The 17,695-nt window shown below is 64.2% G+C and overlaps 1 protein-coding gene across 1 annotated transcript in view; it reads left to right on the top strand.

Moving 5' to 3' along the window:
- The first annotated feature begins 10,918 nt into the window (after positions 1-10,918).
- PPARA (peroxisome proliferator activated receptor alpha) overlaps positions 10,919-17,695 on the top strand; it is a 51,609-nt gene continuing 44,832 nt past the window's right edge. Inside the window, exons 1-2 of the mRNA XM_070411297.1 lie at positions 10,919-11,056; positions 12,073-12,234. The gene's annotated coding sequence lies outside the window, so the exon portion shown is untranslated. The remainder of the gene's footprint in view (positions 11,057-12,072; positions 12,235-17,695) is intronic.

The raw sequence follows: 17,695 nt of genomic DNA on the forward strand, positions 1-17,695 counted from the left end.
GACCCCCAAGGCAGACTGGACAGCACCTACTGGGCAGACTGGACAGTACCCACTGGGCAGACTGGACAGCACCCACTGGGCGGATGAGGACACTGAGGCCAGGGAGGGTGCCAGGGTGACCCAGAGTGACACTTACAGCTGGGGTGGGTCCAGCCGGGGTCCCCTGCCCCGAACCTGAGACCAATGCTGAGAACAAGACAGGGGGCCCGTTCAGGCGGGTGCTGCCCCAGGCCCGGCTGGCCCTGCATCGTCACAGAAGGAGGAGGAGGCGCCCTCCGCTCTAAACGCTGCAGTTCCAGTGCTCAATGCAGACACACGCCCGGCCCAGTGCCGCGTTGGGCCGGGCCAGCTCCCAGGCCAGCTCAGCCGCCCAGCCGTGCCCGCCGTGGGGCCGCGGAGGAGGGTCAGCTCAGGAAGCTGGTGACCTTCTCAAGGGCGGACAGCCTGGCGAGGCCCCTGGGGCTGCACCGTGGACCAGCCTCCTGACTGGGTGCCAGGCTCCCTGGGCGCTCGGGGGCGTGGGCCCCTCCTGTACGCAGTGTCCCAGGCAGTGCCGCCCCCTGGGGCCACCAGGCCGAGGGCCACACTCGGTGGCTGTGTGATGTGGCCCAAGAGTCCGAAGGCCTGGCCAAGGTCACACCACGGTCAGGACCTGCCGGGGCCGGAGCCAGGTCCCTGCTCCACGCCGAGCCTCTGCCCGCGGCAGCCACGCTGTCGCAGCCTGTGGAGCAGCCACGCTGTCCACCACCAGGCCTGGCCGGTGTGGAGTGGCGAGCCCGTGGCCACCCCAGCTCCCCGGTGGGTGCGGTGGGAGGCGGCAGGTGACCAGACTGCGGGCCTGGCAGGGGGGCTTGAGCCTTTGGCCCCCGGGTGTGACTTCAGGTCGCCCTCACAGGCCTGCTGCCCCCACAGCCCCTCCAGCCTGGCACCTGGATCAGGGGTCTCCCCGGGCCCTCTCCAGGGGCCCCAGGTGAGCTCACAGGGGCGCCCCAGCTCCAGTTCAGTTCCTCCTCCCACCACCACGCCCCCAGCCATGTCCTCCTCCAACCCCGCCCTGCACCCTGACCAGGGTGGGCTGGTCCCTGCCCCCCTGCCCCTGGCGCCCTCCCTCCCCGAGGGCAGGACTGCAGGGGGCTCGGGCGCCTGGCCTCCAGACCTGAGTCCCAGTTCCAATCCAGCTCCACCACCCTAGCTGTGCGGGCGCTCTGCCTCAGTTTCCTCGCCTGCAGAGTGGGGTCACTGGCACCTGCAAGGCAGGGGAGGGTGGGACGAGCTGCTTCTTATGAAGACTACTCTGGGCTCCTCCCAGCCCTGCCTGGACCTTTGCTGGCGAGACCGGCCTCTGCCACTCCGTGGCTTTGGGTGTCCCAGCCCAGCCCTGCCCTGCCCTGCTCCGCCCAGCCCCACCCCACCAGGCCCAGCTCCCCACGCTGTCCCACCGCCCACAGGACCCCAGCGTCTGCTCCTCTTGTCCCCACAGGGCCTTCCCCACCCCCACCCTTCCACAGAGTGACCCTTCCTGGCCCCCAGCGCCCACCCCTGGCCTGGCTCTCCTGGGGTCAGGGCCAAGGTCCACCATCTCCCTCCTCCCTGGGCGCTCGGTGACCTGCAGTTCCCCTGCGGGGGCCTGGGAGACCCTTAGCACCAAAGACCTCCTCCCGCAGCGCGTGGAGGCTCCGGGAGGCGCCTTCAGAGGCGGGTGAGGGGCAGGGGCGCAGCTGCTTGGGGAGCAGGTTGTGGCTCTGCTGTCCTCACAGGCAGAGAGAGGAGGTGACAGCACGAGGGGGCCGGGGGGCCTGGGCTCTCAGAGGTGATGGGTGCGGAGGGCAATGGGGAGGGTGTCAAGGTCAACTCCCGATGTCCAGCGTGGACAGAAGTGGCTGGCAGGTGGTGCCACTGCCAAGATGGAGAGCCTTGGGGGCATCAGGGCAGTTTGGGGGTTCCTGTGAGTGGCAGCTGCACACAGGCCGAAGGCATTGCCTCCTGTGGGGTTTGTGGAGCCAGACAGGGGAGGGGCCACAGGAGTTGGAGCACCAGGAGCAGAGCCGGGAGCACAGGGGACAGCGCTGAAGACCGGACAGAGGCCACCCCCAGCGAGGAGGCCGCAGGAGAGGGCGGTGTCCCGAGTGAAGAGGAGAGGCCGAGGGCACAGTCTCTGCATCAAGGGACCGAACAGACACCCCAGAGGCACCTCGGGGTCAGCAGGAGCCTTGCGGGCGGTGCTGACTGGCCACCCACGCCGCCTGCCCAGAACTCCGAGGCCGCTTCCGACCCCCGCAGCCCGGGCCTGTGAGAGGGCTGGGGGGAGGGAGGAATAGATCCTCTGTGCCCCTCGCGGGGCCGGGTTCTCACGACCGGGTACAATCCTGCCTTTGTTCCCCGCGAAGCAAGTGACCGAGGAACCGCTGAGGCTCCCACCGCAGCCGGGCGAGGAAGGAGACTGGGGCGTGCAGCAGGGCCCGGAGCCGTGGCCACGGTGGCGGGCAGCAGGACGGGGGCCCGAGGCCGGCCTGGGGCAGACCACACGGTCACCCTCGGGTGGGGACGTGTCCGTGAGACCAGCTCCCACTGCGGGCACTGCCGCAGGCTCTCAGGTCTGAGATCGGGCTCTGCGCCATCACCCAGCAAGACACCCTGCAGGGGGAAAGGCTGGAGGCCAGCAGGGGAAAGGTCACAGGTGCTGGCAGGCACCCGGGAAGCGCCAGCCTGCTGACCTTGACCTTGTGGAGTGCAGGGTCCCAGGGCCTTGGGCGTCGGAGCAGACGGGATGGGAGGAGGGCAGGTCCGGCCGGCACTACCTCCCTCTCTCCTGCTGCCTCAAGTCCCCACGGCCTCTGGGCTGCCAAGGACTGAACAAACTCACATGTGTGCATGCACACAGATCGCATATGTACACACAGAGACAGGAGTGCATGCTCACAGACATACACGCACATACAAACACATGTATGTGTGCACATGCAGTTATGAACATGCAGCTGTGCATGCACATGGGCATGCCTGCGCACACTGACTCCGGTGACAGAAATGTGCACGAGCACACATTCACATGCATGCACACAGGCGTACCTACTTGTGCACACGCATGCACAGCACACACACACACACACACACACACACACACGTGCTCTTGCACACACGCACCTGCCCGTGGTGGAGGTGCAGCCCTGAGCTGAAAGCCTGGGACGCGGCCTCCACTCCCCGTGCGATGGGCTGTTGGCGCCCGGGGCTCCCACACTCCTGCCTCTGGGTGAGGAAGCAGAGCCATGGGTGGGGCCCCCAGCTTCTCGTGCGCTCGAAGGCCGGACCTGCAGCGGGGGACTAGCTCTGGGCAGCGCCCGGGCCGGGGCACAGGCTGAGCCCTGGCAGCGGCCGCCCCCCACCCTGGCGCTGGCTGTGCCCACCCTCACCCGTGGGCGTGACTCGCTCAAGGCCACAGCCTCTGAGACCAGCGTTCTCTTTCTGTTTGAGATGAATGCCGCTCACAGGTCTGTTGGCAGAGAGCGATGGAGAACTTGTGGCTCCGTCTCTGCTCCGTGGCCGGCCATTGGGTGACTCGTTGTCCCACGAGGGTGCATTCAGGCCCGCCACGCCCCCTGGACGTGGGAGGACTCAGCGCTGAAGGAAACCCTTTCTTGTAAACCGGTTAAATCAAGGGAAAGCCTTGTGCGGCCGAGGGGCCTGGGCCACCTCGTGCCCTCCCACGCCCACTCCCAGGCTGTGCCGGGCATTCTCAGAGTGGGCGGGCACCCAGGGAGGGCGACAGGCAGATGGCTGGTGTCCGGCCACTGATCTAAGCGGCCAGTCCCTCCTCAGCTCCGTTGGCCACGGCCGGGGGAGGTTCCCGAAGCATCACCACTGCCCACAGCTCCCGGCCGGGGCCAGAAGGTGCTGCGGAGACCGCAGTGAGCCAGGGGGCAGCAGCGGGAGCAGCTGGGCCAGGCAGGCTGGTTCTCTCTGGCCTCCGTCCTCCCTGCGCAGTGGACTCCTCCCTGGGATGGCTGTCTCGGTGCCGCCCCAGGAGCCTCCCGGGACCTCAGGAAGCCCCACCCGGACGCCCGCGGGGATTACCGCTCAGAGCAGCCGGGCCGGTGTGGAGGGGCCTCCGTGACGGAGAGATGGGCCGAAGAGGGCGGCGGGCCCTTTAAGGGGGTGACTTTTATCTCACGTGAGCACACGGCAATAACACGTATGTTCAAGAAGGAAGGGAGCATCCAGCTGCTGAATTCGGGGCCGTGACCCGAAACCACTCTTGAATCACCCCTCCCCCTCCGCGCGGGAGGCTCAATTGTCTCCGCGGACACGGAGGGAAAGGATCGGCCGTAGAGGCAGACGTGCGACTCCAACAACCCGCTAGCAAACCTGACACGGGAGAGATTTCACACGAATGTTTTTAAGCACTGAGGGGGCTTTGCACACTACGCACATTTGCACACCTGTGACCTGTGCCGGTGTCTGAAGGCTGAGGATTGCGGTTTCTATAGGAACGGACAAGGATCGACATCGGCCAAGTTCCCTGCAGAGCCGGGGTCGGAGCTGTGGGGCCGGGCCGGGAGTCCTTCATCGCAGGGCCTGTGCCTGCCCCCGGGCCCAGAGAGGATCCCACGGGCCCTGCCCTTCAGAACCCCCAGCCCAGAAAGTTCCAGTTGGACCTCAGGTCCTGCCGGGACCAGAAGCGCCGACGCCAGGAGGCCCCGTTCCGACTGGGAACCCGGGACCCCGCCTTCTGCCTCCCAGCCCGGTTCCGTGAATTTGTCTCCCTCAGACGGGCGGGCGGATCTCTCACCTCCGCTGGCTTCCAGCGAGAGGCCCGAGGTATTTTTAGACCGGAGTGGGTGGGACCGGGAAGCCCTGGAAGAGCCAGCGGGAGGGTGGGAAGGCCGGCTCGGTCTCCCCCGCAGATGCCGGGCCATCTGCCTGCTGCACGCTCAGAGGCCCTGGGGGGTGACCTTCAGCTGACCCGTGTGGCCCGGGAGGCCCGGCCCAGGGGGAGCTGATGCCCAGAGGCGGCGAGCTGGGAGGCGATGCCAGGCCCGCCGCACCCCCAGCGCCGGAGCACGGGATGCCGAGCGTCACTCACTAGAGCTCGGAGGGAGTCACGTGTCTGTGCCCCACAAGGCCGAGAGCCGCCTCTGGGCATGTCACAGGCACACCCCCGGCACAGCTCAGAGTCCGAGCTGGCAGGGGGACGCCGGAGACCAGCCAGCCCGCCTCTCGGCTTACAGTCGGAAAGGACACAGGGCGGTCGGGACGGCCCAAGGTCGCAGAGCCCGGGAGGAGCGGTGGGCACCGCGCAGAAAGGGCGGACGCCTGAGCCAGGCCGTCGGGCACCGGGCCCGGGCCTGTGGCTCCCGGTATGCCGCCCAGCGCCACTGGCCAGCCTCCAGCCTCAGTTTCCACAGCCGGGAGCAGGGAGAGGCGTGCTGCCTGCAGGCTGCCTGGGGCTGAACAGTGCCCACACAGCACCTGGCACAGTGGGCAGGCCCCGCGACCTCTCAGGCAGCCACGCCAGCGGGAGCTCCAGGCACCGACCCTCTGCCCAGGAAGCGGGCAGGGACCTCTTTCCTCTCCCTTAAAGGGGGGCACTGTGCTCCAAAATCCCTGTGCAGGCGAGGGGAGCCCTCGGAGTAGGAGGGACGACGGGTCAAGACTCTGAGCTGCTTAACCTCCGAACCTGGACACAAGTCAGTGCGCGGAGAGTGACTAGGCCAGTGAGTGGATAGCAGGCCCGCCGCCCGCCCAGCAGTGCCGGCCTGGTCATCTGGACCGACTCTCTCTACAAACAAGTGCACTTTCGGATTTGAAAATCATTTTTAAAATCATGTTCAAGCCCCGAACAGTCGCCAGCGTCGTGGGGAACCTGTGGGCCTGGTTCCCAGGGAGGTGGCAGGAGCCCGTGTCTGCCCTGAGGGTCTTTGCCTCTCTAGGCCTTTACCTGGAAGTGGGGGGGGGGGGCACGCTTGGGAGGACAAAAGCCAAGGTCTGAGGCCTTTATGGGGGACTCTGCTTCTTATTATGCGGGAGGCCCCGAAGGCCACACCAGGGAGGCAGGAACAGGGGTGCAGAGCCTGCCTTGCAGTCCCGGGCCAGTCAGTGCTGGGCGGCCGGCTGGGCGGTGCACTGGGGGTCACACTTGGAAAACAGCTCAGTCCTTGGCGCCTACTTAGCCATCACTTGATTGAAGATTGTTTTGGGGGGGTGGGGGCGGGAGGTGTTTTAAAGTTAAACTCAGCCCAGCCAGCGTGGCTCATTGGGTGAGCATTAGCCTTGAACCAGGAGGTCACGGTTCAATTCTCGGTCAGGGTACATGCCCGGGTTGTGGGCTCAATCCCCAGTGGGGGGAGGGGGGGCGTGCAGAAGGCAGCCAATTGACGATTCTCTCTCATCATCAATGTCTCTGTCTCTCTCTGCCTTTCCCTTCCTCTCTGAAATCAACAAAAATAAAAAATAAAGTTAAACGCAGCACTAACTAGATGCATTGATTTACTAGTAACCTCATGCCTCCACCGGGAGAGGGAAGTGACAGGCTCACAGTCCCCGCCCGTCTTCCCCACCCGCCATCCACCAACCCTACCCGCCATGGAGCAGCCCCAGGTGCTCCTGTCCCAGGTCACCTTCCCAGGGTGCCTGTGTGGACCGCCTTCTTCAGAATCAGCGTGGGCCCCGCCCGCTCCCGCCCCTGCCCACCCCGGCTCCCAGGCCCGGGGAGCCTCCTCCTCGGCTAGGCTGTGAGGGGGCCCAGTGGCCCGCGAGCCAGGACCCCGAGTGGGGGTGACCCCTGCGGCCCCCAAGCGGCTGCCCACACCCGGCTCCCTCGATGGACACAGATGAAGACCAGGCCCTCGCTGGGGCAGGGCTTGTGCGCCACGTGGCAGGTCTCAACGCGAGCCCAGTGCTGCTGGGAAGTAAACGGAGTGAGCAGGACTGGGAGGCAGAGCGGCCGCGAAGCCGGGGGCCGCCAGGAGGCCCCGCCACAGCCACGCTCAGCAGCCGGGCCGGGCCGGCGGGCGCTGGGCGGTGGCTTTAGAAACAGCACTGACGAGGGGTCTCCAAGTAAAGCCCACCGACCCCCACAACTATCACCAGCACTTCTGCTGCTGCGGCATTTTTGTTCAGAAAAGGCACTTTCAGCAGCAAAAGGCGCAGAGGGAGAAAGAGGCTATTTCTTGAATCGCCTACATGAAGCTCACAGAAAACTCTCCAAGAAGTTCTCGTATCCAACCGGCTGGCTCAGTGGGTGGGCGTCAGCCTGTGAACCAGGAGGTCAGGGTCCAATTCCCGGTCAGGGCACAAGCCTGGGTCTCAGGCTCAATCCTCAGTAGGGGGCATGCAGGAGGCAGCCGATCCGTGATTCTCTCTCATCATTGATGTTTCTGCCTCTCTCTCCCTCTCCCTTCCTCTCTGAAATCAATAAAAATATTTTTTTTTAAAAAAAGGGGGGGGAGTGTGTACGACAGTAGCAGTTGCTGGGCCTGCAGAAGTTTCCAGACCCCGCAGACCTGGAGTGAGCCCTGTGCATCTCGTAGGCTTGGCTTCGTCTTTGCTGCGATCTGACGGAGCCACGCCACCCTCCCCACCAGGCCACCCATTGCTGCCTGGCCGGAGCCCTGCCTACCCCCCCCCCTGCCCTGGAGCGTGGCCCCTCCCTCAGGCCACAGGCTTCTGCACCTGCTACCCCTCCCCCTCAGAGGCAGGGCCAAGACTGACCTCAGCACCAGGCTCCCGGTCTGCCAGAGACCTCAGGGCTCAGGCCGGAACAGGCTGAGCCTCTGGACCAGACGGCGACCCCGGGGGTACCCTGTGGCCAGAGGAAATGGGGGTGGGGGGTTGGACGCCGGAGTCCAGTCCTGATTCTGCTGAGACACCTCAGGCCACGACATGACTTGGTTTCTTCGCCTGTAAAATGGGGATAAACCCAGCTGCCTTGTGGGACGGCTGTGAGCTCCATGGAAAGTGACAAGACTTCGCTACCTGGACCCCCGAGGTGTTGCCTGCAGGACCAGGATGGCGCCACACACGTGCCCAGGCTCGGCCCCCGCCGAGGTCCGGCGTGGCCAGGGAGCAGCTCTGGACCTGCCCACCATGCACTGTCCCTTTTCCGCCGTGTCCCCTGCCCCTGTGGACTTCCACCCCCCACCCGAGGGCACACTTCCAGGGAGCAGAGGCCACTGCCCGGCCGGTGACCCCGGGGCACCCCCTCCATTTCATCAGGCGGCTTTGCAGCTCGGCGGAGGGCAAACAAGCGGCCGGCCTTGGGTGGAGGCCTTGGGTGTTCCTGGAACAGGCTTGCCTCAGCCGGGCACACAGACGGGCTTCGGGGCTCCCAGGCCCCGGAGACACCTCCCCCGGAGGCTCAGGGTCAGCAGCCGGTTCACACTCTGAGCACAGGCGGCTGACACCCCCTGCTTGCAGGTTGGGGTCTCCCCTGCTGCCTAGTGTCAAGTGGCAGGCCCCTCCCCTCCCGGGCTCCTCTGAGTGTCTCCCCTCTTCCTGATTCTCCCTGGGGGGTGGGGGGGCAGAGGGAGCCTCGGCTGCTCTGGTGGGACTGGGCAGGTCGGTACGTACAGGGGTGGCTCAGCAACGCAGGGGCTCCGCAGACCTGCCCGCTCCCCTGGCAGCAGGGCCCTCCCCCTCAGCCGCCCTATGGGCATACGGGCACATGACTCATGATCTGTGCGAACACCCTCAGGAGTAGAAAACGTGAAATGGGCCCCGCCCGCGTGGCTCAGTGGTTGAGCATCGACCTAGGAACCAGGAGGTCACGGTTTGATTCCCAATGTTGCGGGCTCGACCCCACTGAGGTGGTCTTGCAGGAGGCAGCCAATCAGTGATCCTCTCTCATCATTGATGTTTCCATCTCTCTCTCCCTCCCTCTCTGAAATCAAAATATAATAAAAATATATTAAAAGAGAAGAAAGAAAACGTGAAACGGGACCTGAAATAGCACCGCACGAAGTAGATGGAAGCCGTGGACTCAGGCCCGTGGGCCCGGACACACCCGGGACTCACGGAGGCTCAAAGAGGAACAGGTGCTGCGCAAACATGCTGTCAAGGGCGCTGATTTTTCCCGGAAGTTATGGGGACACTCCGCCCGGCCCCTGCACAGGAGGGCGTCTCTGCTCGGTCGAGTTGCCCGCACCCCATCAACGCTAGGGGAGGTCAGCGGGGGGTGGGGGGGCGGCCTCCCAGGAGCTGGGGGCAGGGCGGGTGTCCTTTGTGCCACTTTCTCCTGGGCAGACTGTGTGACAGGCCTGCGTGGCAAACAGGACCCGCAGTCCCCAGGGCGGCAGGGATGGAGCCGTTCCTGGCCAGGATTCTCCCAGGAGAGAAGTCGTGCCCTTCCGTCCACTTTCTACCTGGGGGAGGGGTGGGGGGGGGGAGGCTGAGCGTTTATTCAAAAGTGATAAAGTTCAACACATGCACGAACAACGCGTGTTCACTCCCTGACAGCCGGGGAGCCCCAGGCATGCAGGAACATTGGCCCTCTGTCTGCTGGGGGCGCCCACCAGCCTGCTGAACCCTGGCCAGCTGGTTCCGGCCGTCGGAACAATGTCCGCCAGGTCTCTCCAGCTGCCTGGGTTCATGGCCATCGCGGTGCATCTGGGAAAAGGCGCCAACACCCCTGCGTTGGACTCTGGGCCCCACAGCCTGGGGTCTGAGCCTGGGTGTGGCGGGCAGCTCCTTGGCGGCTATGTTCACCCGCCCAGCACCCTGGGCCCCTCGGTGGGTAAATCAGTAACACTGTGCCCACCCCCCCCCCCCACCTGCACCAGATCCAGGATGTCATGTCCACTCGGAGACTTAATATAAACATTGGCAGGTGCAATAAGCGTTGGGCTTGTCAGTGTGGGCGTGGGTAGCTTCTGTGGGTGTCTGCGGGGGCGGGGCGGGGGGCAAAGTTCACAGGAGGAGTTTCAGGCACCCGGGAAGGGCAGGCGGGCCGGGTGGCCAGGGACCCTGATAGTGCAGGACTTTTTAGAGGGGCGTTTCCTGCCGGAGTCCGTCTTCCCGGGGAGCTGGCCGCTGCAAATAAAACAGCGAGGGGGGAGCGGGAGCAGGTCGCCACCGCTCGCTACGTTCCGGATGCGCGGGGGCTCCGGGTCCCTGCGCGGACAAAGCCGCTGTGCACCCCCTCTTCTCCCCCTGGGGGCGCGGCACAGGCCCAGCGCCTCGGCTGGGCAAAGGCAGCCCCCCACCGGACGCCCCGGGGAGCGGGCGCGGCTCTAGTTGACAGCGCGTCCCCGCGCCCCGGTCGCCCTGCACCCACCTCGGACCCTCGCCCACCGCCCGGCACCGCCACCACCTCCACCTGTTGACGCGGGTCCCGGCTCGCTTCCCTCTTTCCTACATTTTCATCCTGGGGCCCCGGGGACAAGGTCCTTCCCCGCCCGCCCCGCACCCCGCGAACCCCCGAAACTCGAGGGCACGGCGCCTCTGCCGGGGTCTAGAGCGGCCCCCCAGGAAGGTGGGGCCGCGCCAGCCTGGACTCCAGCCCCTCCGGGTGCGCGGGTGGGACGCGCGCTGAGGCAGCTGCACGCCAAGTCCCATCGCGGCGCATACTCGCCCCCCCGGTGACCTTGCCGTCCCCCCGCCCCCGCCTCAGTTTCCCCTCGCGCGCAGCCATTAGGGGCACCGGGGTGGGGGGGGGGGAGAGCCCCCGCGAGCGGCCCCGCCCCCGCCTCCTGGGAGCCAATCGGGCGCCGCCATCCGGGGGGTGTGTCCCGCCGGGGCCGCGGTCCGGGGACCGTGGGCGGGTCCGGAGGGCGAGGGCGGGGGCGGGTCGGGGTCGGAGCGGGGCCGGGGCGGGGCTTCCGGGCGGCCACCCGCGCGAGCCGCCGGCGCTGCGGGCCGGGCCGGGAGGCCGAGGGGCGGCGCGTGCCGCGGGGGCGCGGCTGGCACAGGCGCGGGAGGCGGCGCCGGGCATGGGCTGGGGACGCGGCGGCCCCACGGCGGGGGCGGCGGGCGGCGGGGGCGGAGGCGGCCGCTAGCGCCGGGCCCGGTGCCGCCTCCCTGGCGCGCTCGCCCGCAGACCCGCAGGCGGCGGACCCGGCCCCAGGTGCTCGCGGGTGCAGGGGCGCGCGCGGGGTGTGCGGGCCGGGCCTCCCCGACCCGGGGACCCGGAGCGGCGGCGACGGGGGAGGGGCCGGGCCGGCGGCGCATGCGCGGGGCCCGGGGGCGCGGGTTTGTGCCGGGGAGCCCGGGGGCCGCCCCCCGCCCCGCCTCCCTCCGGACCCCGGCGTCCAGGGCTCCCCTAGGGCTGGGGGCGCGCGGAGGTCGAGGCCGGACCTTAGGGACCCCGGTCCTTCCGTGGCTCCCGGAGGGCAGGCCCACCAGGCGGGGCGTCGGGCGCGCCCTCCACTTGGCCCGGTGGAGACTGGGCGTCACCGACGGGAGGGGGCGTTTCCCGAGGTCCCGGGGTCCCCCAAGCTGCGAGCCCGAGGCCCCGACAGCCCGACCCTCAGGGCCGCGCGCAGCAGGGAGCAGGCAGCCGGCGGGCGGGTTGGTGCGTGGCCCTGGCCCCTCGGAGCAGCCGTCCCACTTGCCCCGGGCACAGCGGGCGCCCCGGCCGGGCGGCGGGACCCGGGCAGCGGGACCCGGGCAGCCTCCGCCGCGGGACACCCCCCGGAGCCCGGGCCCGGCAAGGCGTCCGCGCCCAGGTCTCCCGGCCCCGGCTGCGCGGCTCCGGGGGCCCCAGGTGGTGCTGGCGAAAGGGGAGGGTCGGGGCTCCCCACGCGCACCCCGAACCAAAGGGGACAAATGCACGCCCTGGCTTCCCTCGCCTTTTCGAGTTTCCAGGAGGGACGGCAGCCCCCAATGCCAAGGTCCCTTTAAAGAAAAGTCCGTGGTTGTCTCATGTCCCGGGTTTCACGGGGCGCCCGGGGACCTCGGGGCGTCGCGCTCACCCCAGCCCCCTCCCCAAACCAGGGGGCCCCCTCCAATCCCGAGGCTGCTCGGACAGGGGTGGGGGGTGGGGGGTGGGGGCTGGGGGGAGGGGCCCAGGGCTTCCTGGGAGCGACCCTGCCACCCCGTTGCCTTTGAAGAAGCGGGTCAGGGTGACATTCCTCCTCCAAGGTGGCGAGCCGCGCGCTGGGGAGAATCCAGAGGACGCATCGGAACCATTTCCTCTTTCGCCTGCTCGCTGCCAGGGCCGCGGCCCAGGGCCCTGCCTCCGCTGCCGAGGGACCGTGTGTGGCCGGACCTGCTCGGACCGGGACCGAGGCGCTGTCCTGCCAGGTGAATAGGTTTGCTTCCCTCCTGTTTCCAGACCAGAATGTTGAGTGTGGACTCCCGGCGCCCTGCAGACCCGCCAGGCGGGCGGTGACCGCCGGGCTGCAGCCTTGGCTGTGCTGTGGGCTGTGAAGGGAGGTAGATGCGGGTAGATTCCCTTTCAGCTCTGAAAACTTGCCGGTGCCCGTCCCGCTGGGAACTCCGCTTCCGTGTGGCGGGCGGTCCCCGCACTCACAACCGGAGGGTGGGACTGGGGGAGCGTCCTTAGGTGCCGGCGCTGAAGGCACAGACGCTGACAGGTGAAGAGCTGCTCTGATTCCCGTTTGGATCTCAGGCGGACGGCTCGCCGAGATCGTGGACGGCGGGCCAGGTGGAGAACGGCCGCCGGCTCGGGCAGGGATGCCAGGGACTGCGGTCACTGCCCATGGGCGCCGGGCAGTGAGCCTGGCAGCACTTACCCGACTTTGAAGCAAAAGCCAGTTAATGGAATGTTTAGTGTTTAGGTCGGAAAAATGTTCCTCTTTTCTCATAGACATATAGCAAGTTACTCCATGATCGTGAATAGTTCTTTTTACTGTCATTTGTAAACAGACTTCTTTAAAAAATATATTTTTATTGATTTCAGAGAGGAAGGGAGAGGGAGAGAGCGATAGAAACATCAACGATGAGAGAGAATCATTGATTGGCTGCCTCCTACACACCCCCTACTAGGGACCGAGCCTGCAACTTGGGCATGTGCCCCTGACCGGAATCGAACTCGGGACCCTTCAGTCGGTAGGCCGATGCTCTATCTACTGAGCCAAACCAGCCAGGGCTGTAAACAGCCTTTTAAACATTGTATGTGTGCAGGAGAGAGGACGGGGGAAAAACCACGTGTTTCTTCTATGTAAACTATGTTGTAATCTGCGTTAACTATGAGGTTATGAAAAACGTTTCCACGTGAATACCTGTGGTTGTGTTTCACCATTTAAAATGCCTATATGATATTCCATTGTGTTTAAGTATTTAGCCGCATATATATGGATATATAAAAATGTATGTTTTTAAGTTCATTTATTCTATGAATATAGGGCGTCCCAAGAAAGTATACACATGCTTTGAATAATTATAAAGGCAGTGCTTGTTAAAATACATTTAATTTTCAAAATGGAGCTATCAGCTGTTACAGTGTGCGTACGTTTTTTGGGGACCCCCCTGTATTTATTGAGTAGCTGCCACTGAGCAAGGCAATTTGGGATTTTCTCATGAAGCCAGTTTTTATTCCAGAATATAAAAAAGAGAGCGGCCTGGCTGCGTGGCTCAGCGGGTGAGTGTCGACCTACGAACCAGGAGGTCATGGTTCCATTCCCACTCAGTGCACATGTCCGGGTTCTGGGCTCGATCCCCAGTAGCGGGCGTGCAGGAGGCAGCCGATCAGTGATTCTCTCTCATCATTGATGTTTCTCTCTCTCTCCCCCTCTCCTCTCTGACATCCATAAAAATATTTAAAATGATAAAATAAATAAAAGATTAAGAAGAGAGTTAAAGTTCATCGTCATCATCTTAACAGGTGCAGCTGGGGTGGGAGGGGAGCTGGTGGCCACGGCGCCTGGTGGCGAGTGCTCTGTTTCTGGCCTGCTGTCCAGGAGCCTCTGTGTTTTACGATGTTGCTTAAGTAACCTTTTTAATAATTGTAGTTAAACTGTCTCTTTGCTTATGTCAGTTCAACACCCCCAGTGCTCTTCCCTCTGTCCCTGTCTCTCAGCCTCTGTACGGGAGGGTCTGTTCCTAACGGCAAAGGGGCCGGAGGGTCTTCGCTTCCAAGTGGCTGTTGGTTGAGCACTTGTGCGGATGGATTGGTTGCGCTGCAGTTCGAGGATGCGGCCCGTGTGCTGTCTGCTCTCGTCGGAGTTGAGAGCCTCTGTTTTTACGTTCCTTTCTCGGTGGCGCCGTATAGAGTCCGTCTTAAATGTTTCGTAGACGTTTCAAATACAGGCGCGGCTTCTGCCTGGAGGGTGGACGTCTGCCCGTCTGTTGTTCCTGCCCTATTGATTACACCTGCCTTATTGATTATATCTGCTCTATTGATCACACCTGTCTTATTGATTATACCTGCCCTGTTGATCACACAGGGCGAGCTGGCTGGCCTCTAGGCCACGCGGCTGGGGAAGATTAGGCAAAGGATTTTGATTTCCCGTGTGGTTTTAGATCAGTGGTTCTCAACCTTGGCTGCACATTAGAATCTCCTGGGAATCTTTTTAAAATCCTGATTTCCGGGCCTCATCCTCTGGAAATTCTGTTTCTTTGTTATGGGGTGGGGCCGCAACATGAGTAACAAAGAAACAGACTTTCCGGAGGGTGAGGCCCAGAAATCAGGATTTTAAAAAGATCCCCAGGTGATTCTAATGTGCAGCCAAGGTTGAGAGCCACTGTGTTAGATTGTTTTAAGGAAGTGGTTCTCAACCTTCTGGTCCTTTAAATACAGTTCCTCATGTTGTGACCCAACCATAACATTATTTTCGTTGCTACTTCATAACTATCATGAATCGTAATGTAAATATCTGATATGCAGGATGGTCTTAGGCGACCCCTGTGAAAGGGTCGTTCGACCGCCAAAGGGGTCACGACCCACAGGTTGAGAACCGCTGTTTTAAGGCGAGAAGCAAGCAGGAGGAGCCTGGCGGCCCGTGGACTGTGAAGTCACTGGCTTCTTCCTCCTGGCTTTCTGTCGCTGGCGGCGGTGAGATTCTTAAGGAAGGAACGTGCGTGCGAGTTTCCCGGCCTGTGCTGGGGGCCACACGCATGCCGTCCGATTCGCTCGTGGCCTGGAGGTGTGTTCGCGACTTGCTGCGGGAGTTGATGTTAATGACGTGGCACCGTGTGGCGGTGGCTCTGTGCTGACGGGAGAGGTTTGCGCACGGGGAAAGCGAGGAATTACTCCGGGCCCGGCCGGGTGCAGTTCTGTTGGTGGCTGAGCTGCGCTGGCTGTGAGGTCGGCATCCAGCACAAGAAAGGGGGTGGCAGCCTGTGGTTTGCATCAGGGAAGCCGCCGATGAAGGGAGAGGCGCCAGGCCGCTCACCAGAGATCAGGGTCCCCGCCTTCGCTGCCGCCTGCCGGGCCTGGGCGTCCGGGGCCACCTCTCTAAGCTGCTGTTTTCACAGCAGGAAAAGGAGTTCCCCTCGGTTCCCCCCCAGAGGCTCAAAAGTTGGGCCGCACAGGAGGATTCTTGTCAAATGCGGAAGCCCGCAGGTAAAGGCCCTGCCCCGCCCTGCCCGCTGCACCTCCCGCGTGGCCGCAGCTGACGCCTGCGTTGTGGTGGCGCTGACCGTTCTATGGTTTTCAGAGGCTTCTAGAAAGAAGCACACCTCCCCGTAGACACGCCGGACGCTTCCGTTTTTGAATCGATAGGCAAATAGGAATCCTGCGCCGGTCAGAACCGAACCGTCACGAGCGGTTGGTGGTGTCCCTGAGCGTGGCCATGCCTTTGGGTTTCGGTGGCCATACGCCTGGCGTGGGTCCTTCCTCGGCATCGCTGGTCCCCCCGGACCACGCAGGGGACCGTCCCCATCCTGGAGGGCCCGGGAATCAGGCTCGGCGCAGTCTCCCCAGGCGGGGCCGGTCCGAGTGAGTCGGTCCCTGTTGCTCTGACTTCCCCGCGGACTGGAACTCAGCCCAGGGTGCTCCCTCTGCCAGCGGGTCCGTATGCTGAGCAGGTGCTCTGAGTGTTCGCGGGACAGATCAGTGAGGAACAGAGTTTAATTCAACAAGTATTTGCTGATGGGCCTCTGTTGGGGCGGCGGGCGGGTGAGAAGGACAGACAGCGGGCCTGCCCACAGCAAGAGCCTGTCCCCGTGGCATTTCCGCTCCCGCCGCCCCTCAGAGCGCACGCGTGAGCGCATTCCTCCATCAGGACGGCGTGTCCTGCACAGCAGGCCCGGCGTCCGCATGCGGCCCCAGCGCGGCCATGTCACCCAGGCGGCGGCGGCAGACGAAACGATTCTGCACAGAGTTGTCACTAGGTGTGGGGTATATTGTGCGTTCCGCAGACTGTTTTAGGAGACGGCCTGGGAACCGAATAAAATAAAAGGCTCTTCCTGTAAGATCATGGGTTCAAACTCAGCGGGGAAGGGGTGTGTCTCAACCTTGTGGAGTTGGGGAGCACTTGTGTTCCACAGAGTGAGGGTCCTGCCGACCAACCCCCCCCCCGTGGAGATGAGACCGGAGCGGGAGAAGTCAGTTACGGGCTGGGACGGGGGGGGGCGGTATTTGGCGTCTCCGTGTCCTGCTCTCCAGCTGCCTTTATTCCGCCCTGTCCCCCAAGACGCAGATCCAGAAGCGCTGGTTTCCTTCCCGTCAACTTGCTTTGCACTTTGACCTTGGAGACCCCGAGTCGGCCTCCCAGGAAGCATCCCCTTGAACCGTAAGGGTCGGGCGAGCAAACGCAGACGGCCGGCCGCGGCCTCCCAGGCCTGAAGCTGCCTCTGAGCGCCCTGAAAGGAGAATGGGGGGCGTCGCTAGCCTGCCGGCGTTCCCGTGCCCCCATTTTATGAGGGAGTGAGGCCCCCTGCTTTCTTGCAGCCACTGGTAACTGAATACGCCGGTGGTTGTGCCGTAACCACACCTGGCGACGTGCCCTTAAGCTCCAGCGAGGGAGACCCAGGTACTTAGAGGTGGACGTGTGGACACGCCCCTTCCGAAACGCTGCTGAGCTGCTGAGCGATGCCCGCCCTGCTCGGGGCTGAGCGCTCGGACACCATCGGGGCCGGGGCTCCGAGGGATGTGCTCCTCCGTGACCCGCGTTGGGTGGGATGTTTCCTATCAGGAGGATTTTTGGAAGCACTTCCGGCAGCCGTCCTCTTGGACAAGCTGACATCCATGCGGCCGCCCGCTCCGGCCGGTGTTTCTCCGTCCTGGATGTGAGCAAATTTGATAAATTCTGGGCGGCAGCCTCGTTTAGCTCACACCGCGGGGCAGCCCGACTCCGGTTGTGTCTCCCTCACTGTCCCCTCTTCCTGGTCCCGCCTGTGCCTTGGGGTGGGAGTCACGGGGATGATGTTTCTCGGGAATTCTTCAGGGAAACGTGACATTGGTGCCAGAGAGAGCCGGCTCGAGGCGTGCGGCGTGATTGGCCATAGAAACTCGCTGGGACGGGTGCGGCAGGGTTTGGGGGGGAGGGCTCGGCTTGAGTCTGATGGCGGCCTTTCTCCCCGTTTTGAAACACAGCTGTGTGTCTGTCACCAGCTCTGCCGGTGGCCTGCGCAGGCGGCGGGCGCCGAGACGCAGGAAACTGCTGCGCTCGCTCCTTCCTGGGAACAGCTCCGTGTGTGGCGGGCCCTTTCCAGAGAGGAGGGCGCGCTGGCTGCGTCCTCAGGTCGTGACCACGATCCGCAGCCGTGTTGCCAGCGAGGCCCCCAGAGGCAGAAATGGTCTCAAAGTTCAGTTGTGCAAGGCTCTGCACGGGCGCCTCCTGGGCCAGCGCCGGGCGGA

Source organism: Myotis yumanensis, unplaced genomic scaffold (genome assembly GCF_028538775.1).
Source record: "Myotis yumanensis isolate MYYU_CA2020_CCGP unplaced genomic scaffold, mMyoYum1.0.hap1 SCAF_3, whole genome shotgun sequence".
In the NCBI taxonomy this organism is placed as follows: Eukaryota; Metazoa; Chordata; class Mammalia; order Chiroptera; family Vespertilionidae; genus Myotis; species Myotis yumanensis.